The sequence below is a fragment of the Culex quinquefasciatus genome, chromosome 3, assembly GCF_015732765.1.
Source record: "Culex quinquefasciatus strain JHB chromosome 3, VPISU_Cqui_1.0_pri_paternal, whole genome shotgun sequence".
In the NCBI taxonomy this organism is placed as follows: Eukaryota; Metazoa; Arthropoda; class Insecta; order Diptera; family Culicidae; genus Culex; species Culex quinquefasciatus.
This window is the reverse complement of record NC_051863.1, coordinates 190,482,208-190,508,378: the sequence shown is the minus strand read 5'-3', so window position 1 is coordinate 190,508,378 and position 26,171 is coordinate 190,482,208. Positions and strand designations below refer to the sequence as shown.

The 26,171-nt window shown below is 39.8% G+C and overlaps 1 protein-coding gene across 2 annotated transcripts in view; it reads left to right on the top strand.

The window, feature by feature from the left end:
- LOC6040951 (RNA-binding protein Musashi homolog Rbp6) overlaps window positions 1-26,171 on the top strand; it is a 1,069,503-nt gene that overhangs the window by 1,017,403 nt on the left and 25,929 nt on the right. The window lies entirely within an intron of this gene.

The window sequence follows — 26,171 nt, the reverse complement described above, 5'->3', positions numbered from 1 at the left end:
CCCCCTGCTGTCCACTTGTCATCCCCTGCACCACCACCACCACCATCATCACCCGTTCGAGCATTTGGGTCTGTTTTCGTCGCTGCACCACCACCAGCAACCGGGGGGTCACCACCACCACTTGTGAACAAAGGCCAAGATGGCGGCCGGCGACCGGAAGTCGACGCCGCCAAAGGTGGAACCGCTGGAGGGAGGGGCGGGGTCTTCCTCAGCTGCCGTTGTGGGAAACGTGGTCAAATGATACCAGCAGCTGGCGGAGTCCTCCTGTGAGGATCCGCAGTGCTACTTGCTTGGGGATGACTGTTGCTGTCGCCGTTGTTTTGCTTGTTGCGAGGAGCGCTGTTGTCCTCCTTAAGGAATTGAGATTGTTTTTCTGAGCTTTTGTTTGAGTTTTGGGAATGTAAAACTGATATCACAAACGAATTCCTTCCAAAAGATTTGCCGTAAAGTGTAATTTTGTGATTTTTGGAAGGATAAACAAACTTGATTAGGTTAGTTCAATTTCAATGCAGCTTAAAAGCTTCCTTTTAGCTGCATTGGGCGTCAAAAGAGGTAACATTTAGTGACAGGTGATTAGCGTCTCATTTGCGTAGGATTAACACGTGCGTATAATCAGTATAGTCAGCTACTCTGAAGAATTTTAATCTACCAATCCCCCACACTAGCGGTATTTGTATAACTGTTAGTTTAGCCGAGCTCTCTCAGCTCATTTACCACGTATAGACCAGCAATAATAATTAGACTGTGGGTGTGGGAGGAGCGGGGGAGTGAGTGGTGAATCGATTGGAAAACCGCACACCCAACTCACTCACTTGCCCGTTTTGCCACACACACACATGCACACAAATTCACGTAATCTTAATCTACTTAGCTATTCCAGCCGGTTGGTGTTTACCGGATTACTTAATCTAGCTGAAAATTGAATAATTATACCGCGTGTTGACGTGTTTGCTGCCCAGTGGCAGATTGCACCTTTATGAAAGACAGAATTATGCATTAGAGAGAGAGCGCGCACAAATGGGCAATCGATTCGGGGTGGTGAATTGCTGAAGTGGTATTGTGAGATAAACAAGGGCAAAATGGAACAAAAATGCATAACATTTGAATAAGTTGCAAAAAGAGAAAATTTCACAGATTTAACAAACAAACAAACTGACAGACACTTGACTCAACTTGTTTTGACTAGAATCCACATGGCTTTACTTGACTTCACCAGATTTCAGTTGACTTCACATGACTTCACATAACTTCAATTAATTTCACTTGACTTCACTTGAATTCACTTGACTTCACTTGGCATCACTTGACTTCACTTCACATATCTTCACTTGAGTTCACGTAAGTTACCTTAACTCTTAAAATCACTTCAAATTGTTACAATTTTGAAACTATATCCTCGATTGTGAAGTCCGCAATCGAGATGAAAGTCGGCCAGAACAGTCATTTGACTTACTTGATTTCACTTGACTTCACTTGACATTACGTGACTACACTGGATTTCACTTGGCATCACTTGATTTCACGTAACTTACATTTGCTCCCAAAATCAGTTTAAATTGTTTCAATTTTATGAAACTATTCCCTTGACTGTGAAGTCCGCAATCGAGGTGCAAGTCAGCCAGAATAGTCATTTTATTTACTTCACTTCACTAAATTTCACTTGACTTCACTTGAATTCACTTATTTCACTTGGCATAACTGGACTTCACTTCACATGTCTTCACTTGATTTCACATAACTTATCTTTGCTCACTTCAAATTGTTACAATTTTGAAACTATTCCCGCGATTGTGAAGTGCACAATCGAAATGAAAATCGGCCGAAAAGCCATTTGACATACTTGACTTCACTCAACTTCACTTGACTTCACTTGGATTCACTTGGCTTCACTTGGCATCACTTGGCATTCACTTGATTACACGTAACTTACATTTGCTCCCAAAATCACTTCAAATTGTTACAATTTTAAAACTATTTCCTCGACTGTGAAGTCCGTAATCGAGGTACAAGTCAGCCAGAACAGTCATTTGATTTACTTGACTTCACTAAATTTCACTAGACTTCACTGGATTTCACTGGACTCCACATACCTTCGCATGACTTTATTTGTCTTCACTTCTCTTACGATTGCTCCCAAAATTACTTCAAATTTCTAAAAGTTCAAAAATACTCCGTCAGCTCTGAAGTCCACAATCGAGGTGAACGCCGGCCTAAAACAGTCCACATGGCTTCTATTGACTTCCCTTCCTTCTCAAATTCACTTCAAACTACTACGTATTCAAAGCTACTTCCTAGACACTGAAGTCCGCAATCGAGATGAAAGTCTTCCTGCACAGTCACTTGACTCTTTTGACTCCACTGTATTTCACAAGACTTTACTGAATTCTACTAGACTTCACTTTACTTAACTTTATTTAGCTTTCCTTCGCTTCTCAAAATCAATTCAAAATAAAAATTGGTCTGAAGACTAGACTGACTTCACTTGAATTCACTAGATTTTGCTTGACTTCACAAGATTTCAAATTACTTCACTTAATTTCATTGGACTTCACTTGACTTCGCTGGATTTCACTTGACTTCACTGGACTTCACATGACTGCACTAGGTTTCGTTTAACTACATTTGACTTCACCTGACTTCACTTCACTTCACTGGACATCATTTCACTTCACTTCACTTGACTTCTTTTGACTTACCTGAGAATCTCCTGACTTACCTTCGCTCCCAAAATCACTACAAGTTCAAAGCTACTCCCTCGACTCTGAAGTCCGCAATCGAGGTGAACGCCGGCCTGGCCAACTCTGGTGCGAACGGTCATTCCAGCCATTTTAGCAGCGTGCGGTTTTCGCACCACTGCAACCCCTTGAACCAATAACCGGCCGACCATCACCACATACACACATTATCCAATAATTGCGCACGTGGTCTCCTCACAGCGCTTCGCGCCAAGGATGATCACGCGTGTGCTAACATTATCCTCATCATCACCATAACCATCAACACCAGAGCGATATGCCATAATTATCTTTGGATTCTCGGGCACGAGACCACCACCAGCCGCGAGCAAATGAAGATGCAAATATCGTAATTAAAGTAGTTTAAATATAATCTTATTACGGAACTTGATAACATTTGCGGAGGATGGACGGCCGGAGGAACCATATGCGTGGTGATAATAAGATCTTGTAATTATCGCAATCTCTCTGGGTCGAGTAGACTGGTGCAGTTCTTGGTTCCGGGAGGGAAAATCCCGCAAGAATTCTCCGCGGTAACCACCACGACACGAGTGGGGTTGAAAAGTTTATCTTGTTGCGAGGATTTCATCCTGAGAGGATACTTGGAGGAGGGGTTCAAGCTAGCGTGGTGAGCAATTAGGGTTTGTTAGTTTAGTTTGATGGTTGAGATAATTGAGATGAGGATGCTGCAATCAGCGGACTTTAAGGTCAAACCTTCTTGAATATTTTAATTAAATGACAGAATGTGTGACAGTTCATAATCTACTGACCTGATTATCTGAAACTTAAGAACGTTGCTCAAATCTGAAGTCCGCATTAGCCCACCATAATCACAATACATCAAATCCATGTTCCGGAAGAGGGACTTCGCAGAATTGCCAAATCATATTTATCGACACCATTAGAAGAGGTCCAGGGGTACCATTTAACGACCCTGAACTCACTTCAGCAATCCATCAGCGCAGAATCGAAACCCATTCCACGCGTAGTCGTAAAAATTAGCCGTAAGCAAGATCCACTTTTAACCCATAGCTACTTACCTCTACAGCCAGTAATCCAGTGACATTAGCCCGAAAGTATTGTGCGCCGTAATTCTCGTAGCATAATGTATCGTTCCCAAGTATCTATTACATCTAGTCGACTCTCCCTCCAGCGTAATCCCACGTTACCTTATAGTCCACAGCAATAAATCTGCTCCCTCCGTTCGGATAAAACGGTTCGGGGTGGTAACATTTTAAAATAGCCTAATAAATACACGCAGTCCACACACAAAGTATATTAAAACAACGGTTTGCTAGCAGATTCACCGTTTTGTAGCCAAAGTTTAATGAATCTGGACGGTGGGGTCCTCCAATTTTACAAGCAGTTTACGAAAATGTGTTTTCCCCGCCTAAACAAAAAAAAAGTGCTGATGTCCGACAAACGAATTGGAACGAATCGACGCTCTTTTTGTTTGTGGGCCGAAAAAATAAGCCCAACCAAAAAAAATCGATTTCTTTTGGGACCGAGTTGATGGTGGGGGGACCTTAGAAATCAGGGATGCGTGAATAATTTGTGAAACGACCGAGATAATTTAAGGTGCTTCGCGGGCTGCTCACCACACCCCTTAGACACCCTCTGGAACTCAATTTTGGTCATCCGGTGAAAAGTTTGTTGTAATTTTTTTGTCGGTCTTCTTCTTGCTTGTTTTACTGGAATTTTCTTGAGGGAATTCTTGGGAGGGGTTGCTGGGATGACCTTGTTTTCGCCCAACTTGTCCACGTTGTGCTGGATTTTGACAGGTGACAGATTGACAGATTGTAGAACTTACCAAAATATTTTCGACTGCATATTAAAATTCACACTATTCCACTATCTCACTTGTACTTACCTGAAAAATACAGCTTTTCCGGAAAACTGATGCACTTAGTTAAGTTTGAAGTCCGCATTAGAAATCAGTATCCAAATCTTCCTCAAAACAAGCAATTCTGCTTCACTTATTTGGGATTGAAGTCCGCAATCGAAGTGAGAACACAAATTTCCATCTAAACTTCATTTTTTCCGATTTGAAGTCCGCAATAGAAATGAGAACAAATTTTCATTCAAATTTCAACAGTACACCACACCCACGACGACCAACACGCCCCCTCTGCTGGAAGGTTGTTGTCCCCCCCAAAGAAACTAATTCCGGTGGGGATTATGGGGGGCCAGAATCCGGCCTGGTCATGTCTGGCCTGCGTGGAGCGTTCATCGGTTCATAAAGTTTTGCTGACTGCCTGTTTTTTACGAGAGATAGAACCTATCCTGGTTCCACGTGGTTGATGACGAGGCAGGGCGTTGAGGTGACATGACATTTCACTTTGATGACTGTAAATTTATGGGACGATCAGATGGACAATGGGTTTGAAGCAGATAAAGGGAGGGAGTAGTAAGGAGCTGTCGAGGCATAAACTATCAAAAATACAAACAAAACCACTCTCATGGTCGGGTTTGGTCGTTTCACAATTCACACATTAGCCTCTGTCAATGTGAGCTGAGTCACGATGATATGTTGTAATTATTGACATCGTAAACTTTCATCATCACTGTTTACTGGTGACAGAAGCTTTCTACAAGCAAGGTACTTACCAGGGTGTCGACACCAACAAACTGAATCACCAACTTAAATTATCATGTACTTACCAGATCACCAACCATCGATTTTCTCATCAGTTATGATCAAATCTTTAAAGTTGAAGTCCGATTTTGAGAAGGAGCTTCACCCCCAATCAACTCGATGTTGTTGTTTGCCTACATTCCGGCGTATTGCCATTATGAATAGCTCTTCACATGCTAAAACAATGAGTTTTGCGAATCAATAGCAGTTGCATCCACCTTCCAAAGTGAGCCGTTTCCTGGCAAACCGACTTGCATCGTTCGGCCTTCTCCCCTGCGGACCGATTACATTAACGGCCACTGATATTAACAATAAATGCCTAGATTCATACCAACCGCTGCTGCTTCATCCCAATAATCGTTCCCGAGACCCATTCGGCACATATGCTCGCGGGTCTCCCAAAACAACGACACTTGTCCAAATTTCGACCGTTCCTCTACGAGCGATGGGTCAAGTGCCAACAGTGCCCCTTGGGGGCGCAGCCCCCATCCCAGCTATGCAAAGGATTTGAACCACTTTACACCCGCGAACCAACTGGTAGACCCTTCACGCGTCCCGCATTAATTAAAATTTTAAACGATGGTGTTTCTGACTTGACCGGGGCAGGCCTGACCGTCGATTCTCGATCCGACCGGCGTAATTCGTGGTCGTGTTCTCTCGTCCTTTCAGTAAGCGCCGAGAGTCGGGGCTGTATGATTTATTGTCTGGCCGACGTCGTCGTCGGACCGGAAAGTCCGCGAACAACGGCTCGGCCGTCGTCGTCTAGCCTGCCCGGTGGAATGCGGATTTGCATTTTAATTAGACGTTGTTAGCGTGTGCCTTTTATTTTGCCGCTTGTTCACACGGTTGTTCCGAAATGGATCACGTGCCGGCAAGAAAAGTGGCGGCCCGCAAGTGTTCTCCCGAGAGTGTTTGTTTTAATTTCGATCAGATAAACTAATTGAGTAATTACCCTTCGGTGCGGGACGTATTCACGTGTGGCGTTGGCCCAGGAAGTTGTCGGAGTTGTTCATGCATGTAGATTGAGCTGTTAGCTGGGAGGGAAAAATTGACGTGACGGGACTTGGGGTGGCACGAAAGATGGATTGACTGATTGACAAATTGACAGGTTGACAGCACTGTTTTAATCACTCGCACTTAAAATCACTTAGCACAGCTATCTACATAATTATAACTGCTCCTACGTACTTACCAGATTGAAACACGATCACTTACCTGCATCAGTCTCAAAGTTTAAGATAAAATTCCCTCTGATACTTAAAAGTTGAAGTCCGTAATTGAAGTGCTGGAATTCAACGCTGGAGTCCAAATTTGTTAGTTGGGAAGGAAAAAATTAACGTGACAGGACTTAGGTGGAGTCAAAATATGGATTGACTGATTGACAAATTGACAGATTGACAGCACTGTTTCAAACACATTCACTTAAAAATCACTGCTCTTAGGTATTTACCAGATTGATACACGATCACTTACCTGCATTAGTCTCAAAGTTTTTGACAAAATTCCCTCTGATACTTAAAAGTTGAAGTCCGTAATTGAAATGTTGAACGAGTTTTCAACCTAATCAGCTTGAAGCCCGTATTTGAAGAGCTTCATAGCCAAACCTTCATCATCAAAAGTCTTCCTAGCCTTTGTTTTCAAATCACCCCCAAAAAATTATCAATCAAAAATAATTTCCAACCCCTTTTGCCCAGGAAGCCGTAGGCCCCACAAGGGAATTATTCTAAGCCTCAAATTTGCCGTCGTACCCTTTGATCCTTTCTTTACCAGCCGCCGATTCCCGGAGAAACATCCTCCCCATTGATACAGGAAACCACCCTGCGACGACGTAATTGCAAGACACCCCCAAACTTTTTTTCAGCCAAATATCCCGGAAATCCTCCTTCTTCAAGGTTGATTTGTTTCCTTTTTGAAAGGGAGGTGGGAACAGCCAACTTTCTTTACCTGGCGCGTCTCCGACGCCACCTCCGGTGAATCACCTTCTCGACTGAAAAGAACCAGGAGGAAAAAAAAAGCTTTCCACATTTCCATCACAAACGAATCCCGGCGACGAATGCCAACACACAACACACAGCGGGATGGAAAAAAAGGAGCGCGCCCCAAAGAAGTATGGAAAACACGAATTTACATACCAAAAGCATAATCTACATATGTTTCCGTTTTAATTTTTTCCCATTCGGTGTTCTCTCGGTGTCTGCTGCTGCTTATCTCCGACTGACTCGGTAGACCTTGTGCTGGCTTGGCTTGGAGCGAGTTGATGATGCTGCGTACCGACGAGAGCTTTTCCGAGCACTTCTCAACCATTCCGCCACTTAGCCTTCCCCGCCTCTCAGAACCGGTGTGTGGCGTGTGGAAAGCCAAACATAAAGATATCAAGTATCTCTTCCTTCTTTTTTTTTTTTGGCTCTCCTTCCACGTTTGTGAGCTCGGAGTACACCACATTCCGTTGCCGTTTCGGTGTATTTGTGTGCACCACCAGCAGCTTATCTGGCAGTGTTCAGACCTTGTAGACTCTGGGAGGCAGGCAGCAAAAAAAAAAGAACCTCCCGGAATCAACACACAACCAAATGTTGTGAGTACCAAAATGGGGAGGAAAAGTGCTCTTTCGTGGTAGTTTTGCTGCTGGTGAAAACGACGACGACGGCAAGTAAATGCATTCATTTGTTCAGCCATTTGTAGCTACAAAATATTTCCTGCCTGATCCGGAGGCTGGAGAGTGGGGCAGGAAGCTGGTCTCTAAAACAGTGGGATTTTTCGAAATTAAAAGAAAATTAGTCATTTTTAATGAGATCATCTTTAAAGTTATCCAATATTTCAATAAGACACTGATCTCGTGCTGACAACAATTCACATTCAAATTTGTACAAAATATGGTGACTCCGACTCCAAATCTTTTGGTAGTTCCAACTTCAATTTGTAGTACAAATTTTGTACTTTAATTTTTACTGAAATAATTGAATTGAATCTAAAATTTGATCTTGTACTTCTAAAACAAAAAAAAATGGGCGTGACTGGTGTAACATAAAGTGAAACAAAATTGACAGTTGACTGGGTGACAAATTGACAGATTGCGTTTCACTTGGTTTAGTTACACTTTTCTGTAAATTCACTTGAAAATCACTAAATTTCACTGCAATCACCCTTACATCAATGCAAACTTGTACTTACCAGGAAATTACCGTTCACTTACCTGCGAAAAACTCGAACTGTTAGGTTGAAATCTTTCTACTGTTCAAATTTGAAGTCCGTAATTGAAGTGGGTCTGTAAGGTTTACAAGAGCAATTGACTGGTTGACAAATTACAACTAAATGAACCACACTTTCTTTTGATTCACTTAAAAATCCCTAAACTTCACTGTTATCAACAGAATAATAATAAAAAATCTGTACTTACCAGATAGCAGCCCAAGCCTTACCTGCAAAAATCTCGAAATTTTAGGATGAAATATGTCTTCTGTTTAAATTTGAAGTCCGTAATTGAAGTGAAATGCTCATACATATGGTTGGTTGATAGATCTCTAATGTTTACAGGATTAATTGAAATATTTCGCTGAAAATTTATATTTGAAGTCTGTACTAGAAGAAACAACAAATGTTTCTCATTAAAATAGACTAAATCAGAGTTTTTTTTTAATCTGAATTTTGATCTGGTACCTAAACAATAAAAAATGTTCGTGGCGGGTTTGACACTGAGTGCAAAAGTAAGATTGACAGTTGACTGTATGACAAATTGACAGATTACATTTCACTCGATTAAACTTCACTTTTCTGTAAGGTCACTTGAAAATCACTAAACTTCACTGTTAATAATCTTTGATTTATGCAAACTTGTACTTACCAGAAATACTGCCCATTACTTACCTGTAAAATAGTCAACATTTCAGGATGAAATCATTCTACTGTTCAAATTTGAAGTCCGTAATTGAAGAGTCAGAAAACTTGAAAAATGCTATTACATGTGATTGGTTGTATGGATGGTTCTCAAAGATTCACAAAAGCATTGGAAATATTTTTGTGCACTACATGCAGATAAGAAACTCATTTTGTTCTGCCTTATCGACGATCCTTTTGAATTGAAGAGGCAATTTTCACAACATTTAGCCACTCGACCCACTGTGCAGTCGGTAACGAGCTGCGCGGCAATTGTCACAACGAGCCAGTAGCCTTGCACCGCCTTGCTCGTTTCGGTGTGAATATTGCCCGAGTGCAGGCGAAATTAGTATAAAAAAATACTGACAAATTGTGAAGCAAAAATCTCGCTCGCTCGCTTGCAAAACACATACATGAATAAATAAAACAAACAGTCCAACGAATTTCAAGAGTTGCATCCTCCAGAACTCACCGCCTCTATGGTTTTCTATTCTGAGTGGGTTCAGCATTGAAAGTGGTTAACAGCCGAAACCGTTGAAAGCCATCGCCGTTGACCGAAAACTTCGAGTTGTCGTCCTAATTGATGCAACTGCATTCGACTTGATTTTATGTCAAATTGACCTAATTTGTTAGTTATCCCAGTCGGCTTAACTAAAATTGTAGTCCTTGTAATCGACATAAAAAGTGTCGTCCTAATCGACCAACAATTGTTGACTTATCAACCAGTCGTCCCAATCGACTAAACTAGGTATGTCGTCCTAATTGACCAAATAGAGTTGTTCTGATTTTCAAAAAATATATAAGTAGCCTAAAATTAGTCAAACCGACTCAGTCGTCCTAATCGACCAAAGCATTCAAACGCAATTTCCAAACTCGACCCTTTCGAAATGTTGGTGCAGCATCCACACCACCAAAGCCACTGAAACCGAGCGCCGGAACGGCCAACTTGAACGCGAGCCAATGAGCCAACAATTGCTTTCTGCTTCAGTGAAGTATTGAAGTTTTCTGCACTCGTTTTTTTTTGTGTTGCTCGTCGAGCACTGGACCGGATGGCCAGCAGCTGACGGGGCCAATATCCAGAGCAGTAACAGCTTGTGCGGTCCTCCACGTCGGAATGAAAGAAAAAAAAAAGCGGAGGCTTATCGGGTGCGCTGGACCAGCATGTGGCGTTGTGGTCCAGATTGATTGAAATGTCCGAAATGGCGTATCCATTGACCTAGAGGATAACGAATTCATTTCCGGTTTGGTTGGCCGCCCGTCACTTTTTTTGTCGTTGGTGTGCGTTCCACTGAAAGGTGATACCTTTTGAAGGGGGGTTGAAAAACTCGTAACTTTTCCCTCCCTCTCCCCTCCTTTATCGTTTGCATGACCCCAAGCTCCATCTCTGAATTTACAACCACCGAAATTTACGTTTTCGTTTGCACTTTTTAGTTAATTCGCTTTTTTTTCTCTTTTTTTCTTCTTCTTTTCCTTTGTTTCATTGCGCGGGTACCCTCCCCCGGAACGCGACCTGGCAGGTGTCATGGGTCACGTCCTGTCGCCCGAGAACCGTATCCTGGTCGGCGATTACGGCCTGATGGGCCCCTCGACGTCGTCCTCCTAAGGCGGAGTGATGCCTTTTGCGATCGCGCACAGTGAGCTAGATAAATCAATTTTCAAAGTTTTTGGTCGATGAACGAGACAAATGGTCTAGAAATTTTGGCGACAAAATATGTTGCGATAAATAAATGTGCTTTACTGAACAAATCAACAAGCTTGAGGAAAGTGTTAGCTTCTCAATTGGATGACAGTCTTTGATTTGAATGACCAAGTTGACCTAACTGACCAAACAGAACAATTCGTCCCAATTAATTGGAGTTGACTTTTGGTTCTAGATCTTGTTTATTCGCAGTCAACTAAACAAAGATGTTTGTCAATTTCTCTTTGAAAAGTCAGTTGTCTTATTCACCCAAGCTGTAGACGTCCCAATCGATCATGCTAAGTCATCATGAACTTCGACCATCTTGGGAATTCCCACAATCGAAAATCTTGAGTCGTCTAAACTAAGAAATCTCAGTTGATCTTTCCATATAATCCAACTTAACTAGTTTGGAATTGTAACAACTGAATCTCCTAGGCTAATTTGGTCGTCTTTATTCACCAAATTTTATTGTTTTTGATTTTGTCGTCCTAATTGTCAAACACAACATGATTTCGTCGTCCCAATCAAGCAAGCTAACTTAGTCGTCCTAATCGGCCAAGCTGAAAAGGTCATTCTGAGTCCAATCGATAAATTTGAGTCGACCCACTCGATCAATCTTAACTTAACCAGTCTTCCCAGTTAGTCATGTTGGCTTTAATCAACTAGAACACCCAAGCAGATCTAGTCGTCCTAAAAAAACGTCCCAAATTATTTCCCAGAGTTCATAATTTCATCTTTGCCAACTTAACCTGTCTTTCCAAGTGGTCAAGTAAAGTCGTGTAGTATGTTAATATTGAACCCTGAGTCAGATTAAACCCCCCTACTGTCAATTTTTTCGATTTTTTCCCGTGTTCAGGTTGTCATATTTAGCCTACACAGAAAAAAAATCATGGTAATATTACATCTGGGAAGGAGTACATCTTTTATGTCAGAAAAAATGTGTGAATTTTTGCTACCCTCAAATTTTCTAAAATTTATGATTATTTGTCGTTTACGTCACATTGTGAAAAAATCTCATGTTTTTTCCTGAATCGTTTTTGAGCGAGCTAAATAAAAATATCCAAAATATATGCCTTCTCATTTGTTATCATAGTAGCCCATGTTTTATGCTAAAAACGCTCATATACTAGGAATTTTAAAAATTCGTCACTTTTTGTTCACAAAAATGCCAATATCTCGGCTTTGCGTGGACATAAATTGAATGTTAAAAAACAAAATGATCTCCGTAAAGTTCCCTACAAGCTGAATGCATTAGTTTTGGCTGCAAAATTTTTTGGCTCGTTTTGGGGAGTGAATTTTTAAATTTTTTAGCTTAAAAATATTATTTTTTTCTCCCTAAAACGCCCTGCCATGCTCAAACACAAGCTTTTATGGACCATGTTTGTACAGGAATTTGTTCAGGTGACATTAAACTATAACTTGAAGCCCAAGGCGACCAAATTTGAATGACTTTAGTATAATTGTTACGCGCAGTTCTGAAAAAAAAACTCGAAAAATGCACTTTTTTCATTCAAGCTCCGTGTGCGAGTTGTAAACCATTTTTGGGATTTTTTTGTTGTATGAAAACATTGTTTCTGACATCCCAATCAATCACCAAAGATTTGACAACTTTTCATTTTTCTGGGACGCCCTGTTAAACAGTCTTCCCAATTAGTCAAGTTGGGTCACATTAACTTAAGTGGATCTAGTCGTCCTAATCTACTAATATTCGCATTTATGTCATCAAAATCTACTAATATCCTCTATTTAAAATCAGGTACACAGAAAAAAATCAATTCTCGAAACCGTGAAGTCAGTTCACGATTATGAGAACCACGAAGGAATATATTCACGTTTTGGTGCAAATGCACCATACTCATGAATATATTCCTTCGTGGTTCTCATAATCGTGAACTGACTTCACGGTTTCGAGAATTGATTTTTTTCTGTGTAGTGGATTTTAAGTCAATCCTTCCAATCTATAATGTCGTCCTAATCCATAAAGCTGAGTTACATCCGGTTCAACGTAACCAGTCTTCCCAATTGCTCATGTTGAGTTGTTTCGATTGAATCGTCCAAGCTGAGATAGTCTTCCAATCGTCCTAGTTAAGATTTTCGTTCTGAGTCAATCTTTTCAATCGATCACGATGAGTCATTCAAATCGATTAATTTGAGTTTGTCATTTCAACATTACCAGTCTATTCCCAATTGTTTATGCTAAGTCGGTTCAACTGAATCACCCAGGCTAAATTAGTCGTCCTGATTCATAAATTATCTCCAAATTCGGGGGGAGGGCAACCCTAAACCCGACCAAAGCAAATTGACAGCAGTCGACATTAGCACGGTTGTCAAATAGTAGCCCATACCAAATCAATATTTGGGTTTTTCATTTCCAAGTTTTTCGCAATTTTTGCGATAAATTCTTGAAAAAACACGTGAATTGTGTTGCTGATGGCAAATTCTATCATGCCAGTTTTGGTTCAACCGACACTAAAGTTTCAGTTCCAAGATGGCGGCGAAACTCGTGCCAAACTAGGGCGAGTTTCTTTTAAAAAACACTTTGACAGCTCTGAGTGCGGCACTCAGTGTGGAACTAGCACTCAAACGAACGTAACATCAGTGTTCGTTTTCTGAACTTTCAAAATGGCGGCTTCTTCGCTACCCCCTGACCAAAGGATTAAGGAGAATCGGGACGGCAGTAGTTGAAAAAAAAATTCTGCCCCACTTAAATCAATTTCAGAACTTGACAGATTTTTTGCTATCGACCAATTAAGCGTTTGCAAAAAAGTCAGAGCTTCGTAAATTACGTTGTGGCATTTCAGATCAGTTTCTTTCTTTAACTTTCGGTAAGGTTTGATCATCTCGATTAACCAACCAGAGTCATTCGACCCAGTCTTCCCAAATGACCAAGTTGAGTTGCCTGTCAACTGGATCGTCCTAGCTGACAACCCGAGCAGGGGTAAATAACAAGGGAATACAAAATTTTGGTATTACTTGGGCAAATAACAGGGACCAAAATGTGCCCCTTGGTTGCCCAGATGGTAAAATACCATGAAATCTAAATTGACATTCCAAATTTGAGCCAAATCGGAGCACTTTTACTATGCAATATCAAATTACAAAATAAAAACAACAACAAATACAACTTTCCAAAATCTTTCCAAATCCTCAAACCCCCTTCAACCCCAAGCATTATTTGCCCATAAGTGGCTAAACAAGCATCGTCGTAATCCACGCGGAGCGATTCCGCCTCCGGCGCCCTGGCCAAAACTCAATCGAAAGTTCAATTTGGTCTAATTTCGCTCCCGAATCGAGCAACGCCCGCAGGCCGCAATCAACCGTATCCAGTGCGAACACCTCCTAATCACACAAATACATCGAGAAATTGTGTTCCGGCGGTAAGCACTCACCCCACCACCATCCTAGAACCAGGAATTATCGGCCAAAGTTTATTTACTGTAAACAAGTGGGGGCTTTTTTTAGCTCCTCCTCCCCCGCTTCACTAAAGCTGGCCCATCTATTATTTATCGCCATTTCAGCTTTATATTTGGAAAAGTGCTTAACAGTCCCCCCCGCGCCACTCCACGACGACTCCATTTTCTAACCTCCAAACACACAAATTGATGTTCACGGAAGGCTCGTACATCGCTAATCCACCATGTTACGCACCCGTCCGCGCCTACAAGTAGGCAAAATCGATAATGCAAATTTAGTCATTACTGTGCACCCGAGCAATTACCAATTGGAATTGGCCATCACACGCCTCGACCTCCACGGTGGGGGGAGGGGGGACGGACGTGTGATCCAGTGAATATGCAATGAAATGCATTCTCCGAGGTTGGTTCGTCGTCGTCCCCTCTGGAGCCACCACTTCCGTCCTGTCAAGGCACGCGGCGTTGGATGTATTTTAAATGATGTTTTCGGGTTTTCGGTGAATTAACATTTTCATTACAAATTCTAACATCGTGATGAGTTTCGGTGTGTGGCGAACGGGGCTTAGGGTGGTTCCCTCGAGGGGTGGCCTCCAGGGTGGTTTGAAATTGGAATTGCAGAACCCAAAGCTAAGATTGCTGCAAAGCGATGTAATCGCAAATTGATGGCACAGTGGTAAAAAGTAAAACTCTCGCCCAAAGATTTCCCATTTGAATCTTGGTGCAAACTTTAAGTTTTTTGTGTGTTCAAATTCACACATTTTCAAAAGTTAAAAATAGACCGACTACAATGTTGGCTTTTTCAACTTGAGTTTGTTTTCAAAGGCTTCAGCCGAAATTCAACCCTTTTTTTCGCTCCAAAACCCTCCAACCGACCTCAATCGATTCCATTACACGCTCTTTTGAGAGCCACACCAGCAAGAGTTCCACACGTGGACGCCACACATTGCACGTGTGGTGGCATCATGAATAATGATGATTCAGTGGCCGAAGCCAACATTATTTATTGGTTTGTTAAATTTCGAGAATCGACTGTCGATTTGGGCACTACGAGCCAAGTGGTGTGGAGATATAACGAGATTGAGTGCACTGATTGTGGGCACGATAAAAATTAAAGTCTCGAAAAGCGGAGAGTTCAATTCCAGCTCCAGATCAAACTTTTTTTTACTGTGCAAATTTGATGCATTTGCACTTGACCAGAATTGAGTGCAACCATACGGTGGGGGGGTTGAGTGGGGTTTTGGGGGGCGTCCTAACCGTACAAAGCACTTGAAATTGATGGCTTAATTTAATTTGATTGCGCGTCCATTTTGGCGGTTCGAACGCTGTAAACTAAGGTAAAGTGCTCGTGTCGATTTTTTAGGAAAAACTTCCCCGCGAAAAAATATGTTAGCTCTGTAGGTCAGTCCGCTCGTGTCCACGGGTCCGCCTGAAGCAGTTAATCGGATTTTCCCAGCAATTTGAGGGGCACAATTTTCCGTCAACCGAAAAATGAACAATGCAATCACCTCCTCCGCCGTGGAAGCAGAAATTTCTGGGTGGGAAATTTGATTTATTACAAACTAAATTTAATAAATTGTCCCTAAGCCAGCGAAAAAAAAAGAACGCTGCGTTGCATTTTTCGACATTTTTTCGCTTCAAATGCAATTTTTGCATCACTTCTCGCTACGCACTTTTCGCAAATTAATAATTTCACATGCTGACGCAATTTATTTTTATTCATTCACGACGCGTTGGTGTCGGTGCCCCTTCCCCTTAAAAAAGGGTGGTGGTGCAGTTGCAGCAAAAACAACTTAAAAACTCGTCCCATTTCCATCCATTTATATGATATTATTTTGCCATTTATAACTCACCTTCGAGCAGATATTTAGTCATCACATTGAAACCCTTCAAACACACACCAGTTCCACACACACAATCATCCACATGATGAACACAATCACACACCTTGTGGCCCCTTATATAAATGACAAAAGTTATGCGATGAGAGAGAAATGAGAAAAAAACAATCTTTGATAACAAATTAAAAAATGAAAATATCAAAGTTAAGGTATTTGAGACAAAAAAAAGGTAAAAAGGGTTGGTGGATAAATTAAGGCAAAATGAAGAGTAGAAAAAGCAAACAAATTAAAAAAAGCTGAGATTCGAAAGTATAGATTAATTTGGACATTCCAGAAAAATATGTTTAAAAAAAAACATTAGCATTCCTGATATTCCTGAGAAGCCTAATTCATGAAATAAAAATTTAATTAGGTTCAGAAGTAGTTTACTTCCAAATTACAAAAAAAAAAAAACACAGAAAAAAAAGAAAAATATTGCTTTTGTCATCACTTCCTATGAAAGATTTCCCTTTTTCACTTAATACTCAATCTGTCAATTCTATTTAAATACAGATACGAAATGTTCAAAAAAGAAACAAAATTTCATGACAAGATTGTCAAATTAAAGGGGTTTCTTATTATATACACAAAAGTGATCCATCCAACGCAACTTTCAATATTTAATGATAGGCCTGTCAGGTGCAGGGTTGCCAGTTTGCCAGATAATTCTGGGAATGACAGATTTTTCAGTGTCAACCAGAATAATGATTTTGACATTTTACATGTTACATTTTCTGCCGATTTCGACAATCTTTTTTGATTCTTATGAACTATGTTAATTACAAATCGAAAAATTTAGTAAAATTATTTTGTTTAAGTTAATCCAACCTTTTTGGGCCCGCTAGTTATTTAAACCATCAAAATTTTACAAGCTTTTGAATTAATTTAAATCCTCCCTCCTCTTCTTCATTCGTTATTGTAAGATTTTAGTATGTCAGATTTTTAAGGATTTTTTACTCTGATTGGCCAGATTTTTTCAACAATTACATGGCAACCCTGGCCAGATCTACACCCAAAATTCAGAGTCGAGATAATCGTTCTCTCAAAATTTATTGAGGGCTCAGTGCCAAAATCGATAGAATAATGGTACCAACTCACACCATCATAACAAATAATAAGATGAGTTCATTCGTTAGTTGAATCAATAAATCTCCAACAAGTGTCATACATCGACTTCTGACTTCTCCTTAGTCACCAAGCTGTGGTGGCCGAGGCAGCTAAGTCATTGGATTGGTTTGTCAAAGGTCTCTGGTTCGATTCCCGTTGTCGACACTTTTGGTTTTTTGTTTGACGGATGAACTTTTTTTGCAAATGAACCTCGAGAGAATAGTTCTATCGCCCATCTCGAGCTGTGTTCTCTGCGTCCGTGAATGGTACCACTATTCTCTCGACTCGAGACCATCATTCTCTCGGACTAGCGCTGCCAGTTTTGGGTGTAGAATCTTTGTGAATTAAGTCTGCTTATAACTTGTTTTTATTGCATCAACTGACAAGATATTTCTTTTTAATTGGCAGCAATTTATTTTGAAAGCAGACTAAATTAAACCTAAAAGATGTCAGATGCATAGCTTCGGAATTGCAAAGATCATCTAATGTTTTGTTTAAATGCCTTTCAAAAAATGTTTGGAAATAATGAAACGAACTTCCCAAGTAGAAAAAAATGTCAGAGATCTGGCAACTTTAAAGGTTGCGAGAACCCTTAAAAGACCCTTACATTGACAGATTTTTAAGAAAAATTTTAATCAAACTTTTTTTGAGGCCGGTTTAATTGACAAACTTACGAAATAATGAGTTAGATCATTAAAATTTTCACAAAGTGACATGATTTTCTTATAGAAATTAACTTGCATTTAAGGATTTTTTGAAAAAATTCTCAAAAAAAGAAGACGAAATAAATTAATAAGTTTCAAAATAACAAAATAAATGTGTTTTAAAAATATGAACACCAAAATTTTTCGAATTTCATTTTAGTAAAAAAAATGTATGTGAGAACTTTTTATTCGTCTTCGAAAGTCGAAATCCATCAAAAACTATAAGAGTAAAAATTTTTTTATGCATTTTTTGCCAAAATTTAAATTTACTATCGATTCTATATAAAAGTTAAATTAACTATTTTGTTCGAAAAAAACATTCAAGCGACCTTAGGAATGGTTTATTTGAACAAACAAATCATTTGTACATAAATATACACAATTTCAGACTAGTACAAACAAGCACTAGCAAAAATAAAAACATTTGAATTTAAAGTGTCATTCTCAAAATTTCTAAGCAAAATTCATCACAAAATGCTTTTATCATCATTTTGAAATTTAAATTTTGCGAAATATCAATGAATTTATAAAAATATTTGTATCCTAAACTTTTACATTTTGAACCAATGGGTGATGTTCAAATTTTGTATAAAATTAAAAATTCCATATATTTGATTAAAATTCACAAATAAGCGATATATAACGTATAAAGTATTTTAATTAGTGAAAATCTCAATTTTAGTACAAACACCCCCTTCAATGAGGGTGCAGTGAAAACTTTTAATCAAATTTTCGATGGCCTTATTATGACTGCTAAAGTCACCACATTTTTTGATTTCAAACGCAATTTGTGAAAAAAACATTTGCTACAGTTTTTTTTTTCCAGAAATAGTACGTGAACCTTTTGTAGCCTACCTCAATGCACGTTTTAAAAAACTTAGCAGAAGACAAACTTTACTAGGTGGAAAGAATTGCAAGAATAAATTGAAATCCTATGAATGTCACCCTACTTAACTGTACCTAAGTGCATTTTTTTTTTGTTTAAAATCTTATTATTCAGAATTTTCATTTGAAAAGCAGGTTTTAATCAGATTTTTCTAGTTTTTTTGTGCCTGGCAGCCCTGTCATTGAAAATAGAAATATACTTAGAATTTATCAACATTTTTATACAGAATACAGTTCTCAATTATTCAATGCCTTGATTATCCAAAGTATATAAATTATCCAAAGTTCGAATATTCGAAAGTTTCTACAGTACAGACTCGATAAATTTTACATTGGATAATTGAATCTTCTTGACCTGCAAGCTCATACATCCAATTTAAATGTTGTCAAAGACAAACTTATGGGAAATTTGACGAGCTTTCCGGTAAAAATATTTACGAGACTGAAAAATTAAGTCTGTCATATAGAAATTGCCAAAAACCATCAAAAAACCTATTTTTTCAACATTTTTATTTTTAAAACCGCTGTAACTTTACAAGGATTGGACTTAGGACAATGGTCAATATGAAGATTTTTATGTAAAATTGTCTGGAGAATCGATTCCCGTATTCGGTTTTTGAAAATTTTGACGTTTAGAGCACTTTTCAAAAAAAACAGTTTCAGTAAATGATTTTTGTATTTTTTTAGGTGAGTTGCTCCATCCTGCATTTTTCGTGAGTCTTTTTGTAACATCTTAGACTATCTTCACAAAAATTTTGAACGAAAAAAAATCGTGGGCTCACCCTCAAATTTGACTTTTTAACTTTTAAATCGAAAAATCTCATAAAAGTGGAGTGTTTTTTTCTTTCAGTGTATTTTTTTCGGGAAGCCCGTAAAATTTCCTACAAGTTTGTCTTTGACCACTTTTTGATACGATGCAACGGCTTCGAGATACAGAAATATTTAAATTCCGAATTACAAAAATATTTAAAACACTTACGCCCTTCTCAAATGTCATTATCATGTTGAACTGGCTCCATGTACACAAAAATGGCTTATATAAGCGTAGGATAACATGTCTACAAAGTTTCATTGAAATCGGAGAGGGTCGAGAAAAAAGTACCTGAAAAATTCCTGTTTTGGGCTGGAATTGCTCGGTCGCAGAACTCGAATTTCAAGTCAATAGTAAGAAAAAAAAACTTTTTTTTGTTCGTGATTCAACACTGATAGAAATCTTGTAAGCAAATCCTGTAACTTTGTGTTGTTGGGTTCAAAAACAAGGTTGTCATTTTTTTCTCAATTTTGCTATAAATGATTTCAAAATCGAATAAAATATTCACGACTTTGGAAACATTTCCATGTTGTCGAATTCAACAACGCAGTGTTACCGGATTTGCTTACAGGATTTCTATCCGTGTATTATCCATAGTCTCACAGAAACATTTAAATAATCGAACTTTGGATCATCGAAACTTTTTTTGCTTACCTTTTAACGTTAGATTTGATTTGTGCTACCCAATTTTAGTAAAAATTTCAATGCATTTTCTGAATATTTAAGAATATCTTTAAAAAAATATTTTTAAAATTGTCGAAGGCCATTTGATAACCGATTCTGGACTGCAATGTACACTTATATTAATTTTGGAGTTCTAAGATATTGAACGTAGTGTTTGATTTGAAAAGTTTTTTTTGTGAAATATTTTTCAGTTGATATTCTGAGTCAATATATTCACATGGTGGTGCGTCTTCGAGCCTTAATTAAGGAGTGAAGTCTTCAAGTTGAGTTCTTCAATTTTTCTGTGATGAAATAATAATTCAACAAAATCAAAAGTCAACTGTTTCCGATCAGCGTCCAGTTTAACCTCAACAGAGCTTGAATTGTTGTTGCTAGCCCTGCATTAAATTTTCCCTTTCAAACTTTTGGTCAGATCACGACCCAACAAAAAAAAATGTTCAGAAATAATGACACAGTTCCAAAAAAAAGTTTGAAAACACAATTTTATTTAATGGCACCCCCTTCCATCCCCACCCAAAAAAAAACCGAACCAACGCTCCCTCAAAAGTCCCATAAATTCGTAAACATGTTTAAGGCTTCGCACCCGCGTGGATAGAGCAACAAAAAAAACCCACTCCCACTCGCACCGGCTACTAATTAAAAATCATTGCGTTGCAACATTCCGGAAAAACCGCACAAACCGCGCCAACGTTTTTCCACTTTGGCAGAAATTCTTTTTTTTTCGCTGCCACGCAATGATAAACAATTTTTTAACTCTCCCCACCCAGCACGCGCTTTGCATACATTGGGGGGTGAGGAGCTGGCGCTTCGTTATCAAAACCCCAAAAGCACGCACACACGTGGGATCACCACGTGTCGTGATGGGAAATTAATTTGTTGGAAATTAGCACCCACCGACCGTTTTTTTTTCCGACGAACGTCCACCTAATGATAAGGTTGGTGCGCCTAAATGTAGGCTGACGGATGGGGGTGAAAAAGAGGGGGAGGGGAAAAATTACATGCTTTTGGCGGGAAATTGTCAGCTGTTTGTTTTTTCTACTCTTTAACAAGCCACCACCACCACCACTTTCATAACAAACAACATAACAGGTCGAGACACACACGTGTGCACACGTGTGTGTGTGTGCTCATGTATTTGTGCGGTCGAGTGGTTTTCGTGTTTCCGGACAGGAAAAAAGAACCCGCAGGCGGAAAAAAATGTCTATGTTTGCACGGTCAAGTAATTACAAGTGGTGGCCGAACAGGGGTTTTTCGGGGGGTTTGTTATTTTTTCTCTGACCATTAAGTTTAGTTGTTTGTTTCGAATGGCCCCACCAGCATCGTTATCGTGTCATCATCGCGGGAACGCACAAAAAATTGTTATTACGTATGAAAATAAGAACAACAAAAAAAAACACACACACAATTTGATAGAGTTAATTCCATTCCATGCCAAAGAGAATCGCTTCAGAACGCTTTTTACCGATCTATTCTAATCGAGATAAATGAATTTTATATGCATCGAACTTGAAATAACAAAAAAAAAACAACAGTTGATATTTGTAACACAAAAAATACACACTGCAAAATTGTATTAAAAAGTTTTAAATGCCAAAAACATACTTTGCTAACAAAAAAAAGTGAACGATTATTAAACTAAATACGCTATGAATATATTTGCTAACACAACCAGTTCTATATAACCAATGCAACAAATACAAAAAAGAAAAGCACACACAAAAAAATGTAAAACCAGCAAGCCAAATCAAAAATAAATAAAATCACACACGCTGGAAAATGTATTTGCACAGATGTCAGTCGACACGGAGAGATAAACAAAAAAAATTTCAAATTCACAAACGATCATTCCCCGGGCAAATCAATCACAGAAAATGGTCTCTCTAAATAATCAATTATGAAAAATTGCCACCGGCTCGAACACATGACAACAACAACATGAGCGTGACGAAAAAATAAATAAACTCTAAATTTCAGATAATCAATCAATATGCAAAGCACAGACAAAAATGAGCGATGAAAAACCATTCGGAAAAGTAAAAAAAAACGGGGAAAATAATATCGAAATGAAATGTATATCTGGTACCATCCGAAAGAGTGAAAACAAAAAACTTAAATTGCAAAATAAAATGTCAATGTTGAAACGATTGCAGAGGTGAACAAAAAAAAACATTGGTTGCATTCAACGTGGTTGAATAGTTTTTTCCGTCGAATTTTCCCCTCTAATGACCCGTTCTGGGAAGGAAAACTAAAATTCGAATCGAGTCCATCGGGGTCGTTCCGTAAAGTGGGATAATCATCTGATTGTTTGTGGAATAGATTTGAAAATAATCACAGAAAATTGGTTGAAAGAGCATTTTCCACGAAGCCACCTTTTGGCGAGTAGTTGAGGCTGTCAAATTGCCTGAATGTTTGCTACACACTGTACTGAGCATCTCTTAAAAAAATACATTTTGACAGTTAGACTGATTGACAGTGTGACAGATCTGGAACTCCGGAACGCTGCTTCGCATTTTCGTACTTACCTGACTTAGCTATTAGCTGAAGCTGGAACACCACATTACATTTCCGTACTTACCTTGTATACAATGAAGAAGTGTTCTGTCGCTGTACAAAAATATTGAAGTCCGCAATTGAGAAGCAGCACATTAAACGATAACTTTTTCTGAAGCCATCTGGTGGCAAGTAGCGGAGCCTGCTCAATCGCCTATTAGTATGCAACGCACTATTTTAAATATAATGCGTTGCAAACTTTTGGGCGATTTAGCAGGTTCAGCTACTTGCCACCAGATGGCTTCAGAGAAAGTTAAATTTAAAATGTTGATGGTACATATCTGGATCATTGGCACGACGTTTCATATTTTCCAACTTATCTGATAATCAATGAAGGAGTGTTCTAACAGGTGAACCATAATATCGAAGTCCGTAATTGAGAGCAGCAGGTTAACCGAGCTCTTTATTTGAAACCATCTAATCGCTAGTAGTCGAAGCTGAGCAACCGCATCTCACTTACTGTATTGAGCAAGAAGTGTTCTAGACGTTGAAACGTTATATTGAAGTCCACAATAGAAAAGCTGCAAGTTTCTCGAGCACTTTCTCCGAAGCCATCTCGTATCGAATAGCTGAAGCTGCCCAATATAGTAAACTAAATCAACCCACCAAAGCCGTTGATGCGCACCTGCTGAGAGCGCCCCCCAAAAACTTGCCATTAATCCTTTTGGCACCCCCCCGCAAATGAGTTCAACTCCAGCGCCACCCCCAAAAAACAAACTAATATCATCGAGAGCGCTCTTTCCGCATCTTGCCGTAATCTGATTCCCTGAGTCAGCAGGCAGAAACTTTCGCCCGATCGCGCGCTTCGGTAATTTATGCAAAAACAGCAGCAGCTGAAGCTCCCCGCCAAAACCTGCCAAACATCAATATTTCATCGAAAATCCACCCTTAATTACAAGCTGCCACGTTTTCCGGGCGCGGGCCAAACTTCTTTTTTGCCCCGGCCACCTGCCACGGCAAGACAAATGGCGATGCTCTGGCATGATCTGGGGCACATCCGTAACGTGGGGAGGGAAAAGTTACTCGATACTTTATTTACCCGTCGGAGGAGCGAACACACGCATCGTGTAGATAATTGAAAACTGTTTGGCGAAGAAGTTGGAACTCTCGAGAGGGAGTGCAGACTAGTTTGCGGATATTGAATGATGCTTTGCGAAGGTTGTTTGCTGCGCGAAAGCGAAACTTGCAGGATTTCGGTTGAAAAGTTTTCTTCTGGAGAACTAGTTGGGATGCTGTGAGGCAACGTTTTTGTAACACTGTAAAGTTTTGGCTGACTGATTGACAGTTTGACGGAATTGAATTGGTGGAGTTCACTTATTATTACTTACCAATTTGACAAGATTGAGAGTCTGAACTGGAACTAAAATAACAACATTTCTTAGAATTGTACTCACCAACATATTTCATTCCTGAAGTTCGTTATAGAAATGCAGCTTTAAGGCTCTCTTGCAAGATCTTTGAAGCAAGCAGAACTTCTTCTAGACAGAGTTACTCTGATGGATTTCACTTATTGTCACTTTCTTTAATATCATGCAAGAACTGGAACTCTGGAACGCTGCTTCTCACAATCACCGATTTTTGAAGCAGAAACTATTTCTTTCCGAAAAGCTATTTCAATCTTGAAGTCCGTAAGCGAAGAGCAGTTCAAAACTATCATCTGACTCAAACCCCGAAACGAGCTGTTGGTTCTGTAACTGAATGATCCTTCACTGCCTAACTTCAAAGCTCACTCGTAAGATCTTTGACACGGATCATGCCAAAAACAAGCTAGCAGAAGTACTGATTGACAATTTGACAGAACTGGTTTACTTTTTACTATCTTTTTCACTATCACTTTATCACTTAAAAAAAACACTTTAGTACTTACCGAAAGTCAAAATTGAAAGTCTTCAAAAACTGGAACTCAGGAACGCAGCTTCTCACACCAGTACTTACCGATTTTAGAAGCAAAAGCTATTCCCATTCGAAAAGCTACTTCAATCTTGAAGTCCGCAATCGAAGAGCAGTTCAAAACGTCCTCCCCTTTCAAAATTCCACCCTGTCACACACGACAAACCGTCGCGTCCATAACTTAATGACCCTTCGAGGCCCTGAATCTCTGACACGGGTCGTGACCCCCCCCCCCCTCCCACAAAAAGCTGACACGTGACGTGACCCGCGTTGTTTGGCCAACCCGCGTTTAATGAAAATGTTTTCCTTTTGGAGATTTATTGCTAATTAGTTGACACGAGGCGATCTTCACAGCTTCCCCAAAGCGAATCGATTTCTGAGAACGATGATGGTTTTTGCTGAGCGGGGGTGGAGACACCAATTAAAGTATGCTCACAAAACGGGCAAACTGACAGCTGTCACATGGTGCGCGCGAAATTTGACAGTGTCTCAAAAAAGCTCACCCAAACGGCGGCTTGGCTTTCGGGGTTGTGGATAGTAATTAGGACGATTGAGGATAAATGTCAATGTTTGGACAAGGGTTTCCCGGCGAGGAGAGGACACACAGCCCGAGACGGATAATGACATTTTTGCGACATATGTCGTAATCAGTCAGAGGAGGACCGCGAAGAACGCACGAGCCTCTGATAAATTGGCGGGGGCTCAAACGGGGACGGCGAGCTTCGTCATCCAGAAGTTTAAGGCCGGTGATTTGTAGTGAGTCCATTAGAGAGAGCTAGAAGGGGGGGGGGGCACTTTATTTTCCGTCGTGTCAAATTGTCGGCCCACTCTGGGAAAAGGACTTTTCCGAGTCGTTGTTAAATAATTAAGCAGCAGCTCCGGCGCTCCTCCTTCTCTCAAGGGATAAGAAAGTCCGGACACGATAATCTCGTTAAAATTAAGTCGACCTAATTACAAGGTGGCACAAATGCGTTGATGGTGTTCACCGATCAGCTAATTACACACACTCACGGCGAGGTTAATTAGTTGATGTGGTCACACATAGTGCCACTAACCAGCCTTTTTTTTCTGAAGTTCTTCCTCATATTTCGATTATCTCGCCTGAACGACACGTGTTCCAACAAAAAACGCAACATTTTTCACTTCCACCATTTTAATGACATACTTGCAGGGGCGTGTTTCAAAGTTTGTGCCAGCTCCACCAGTCAAGGTGTCAATTGCACGGAAACGAAGCCACCACCGTCACCTCCACCTTTATGTAGGCAGGCAGCTGTGGCACCAGCCAAGTTCAGACCGACCCCTTGGAAAAGTGGAAAATGTGCACGCCAC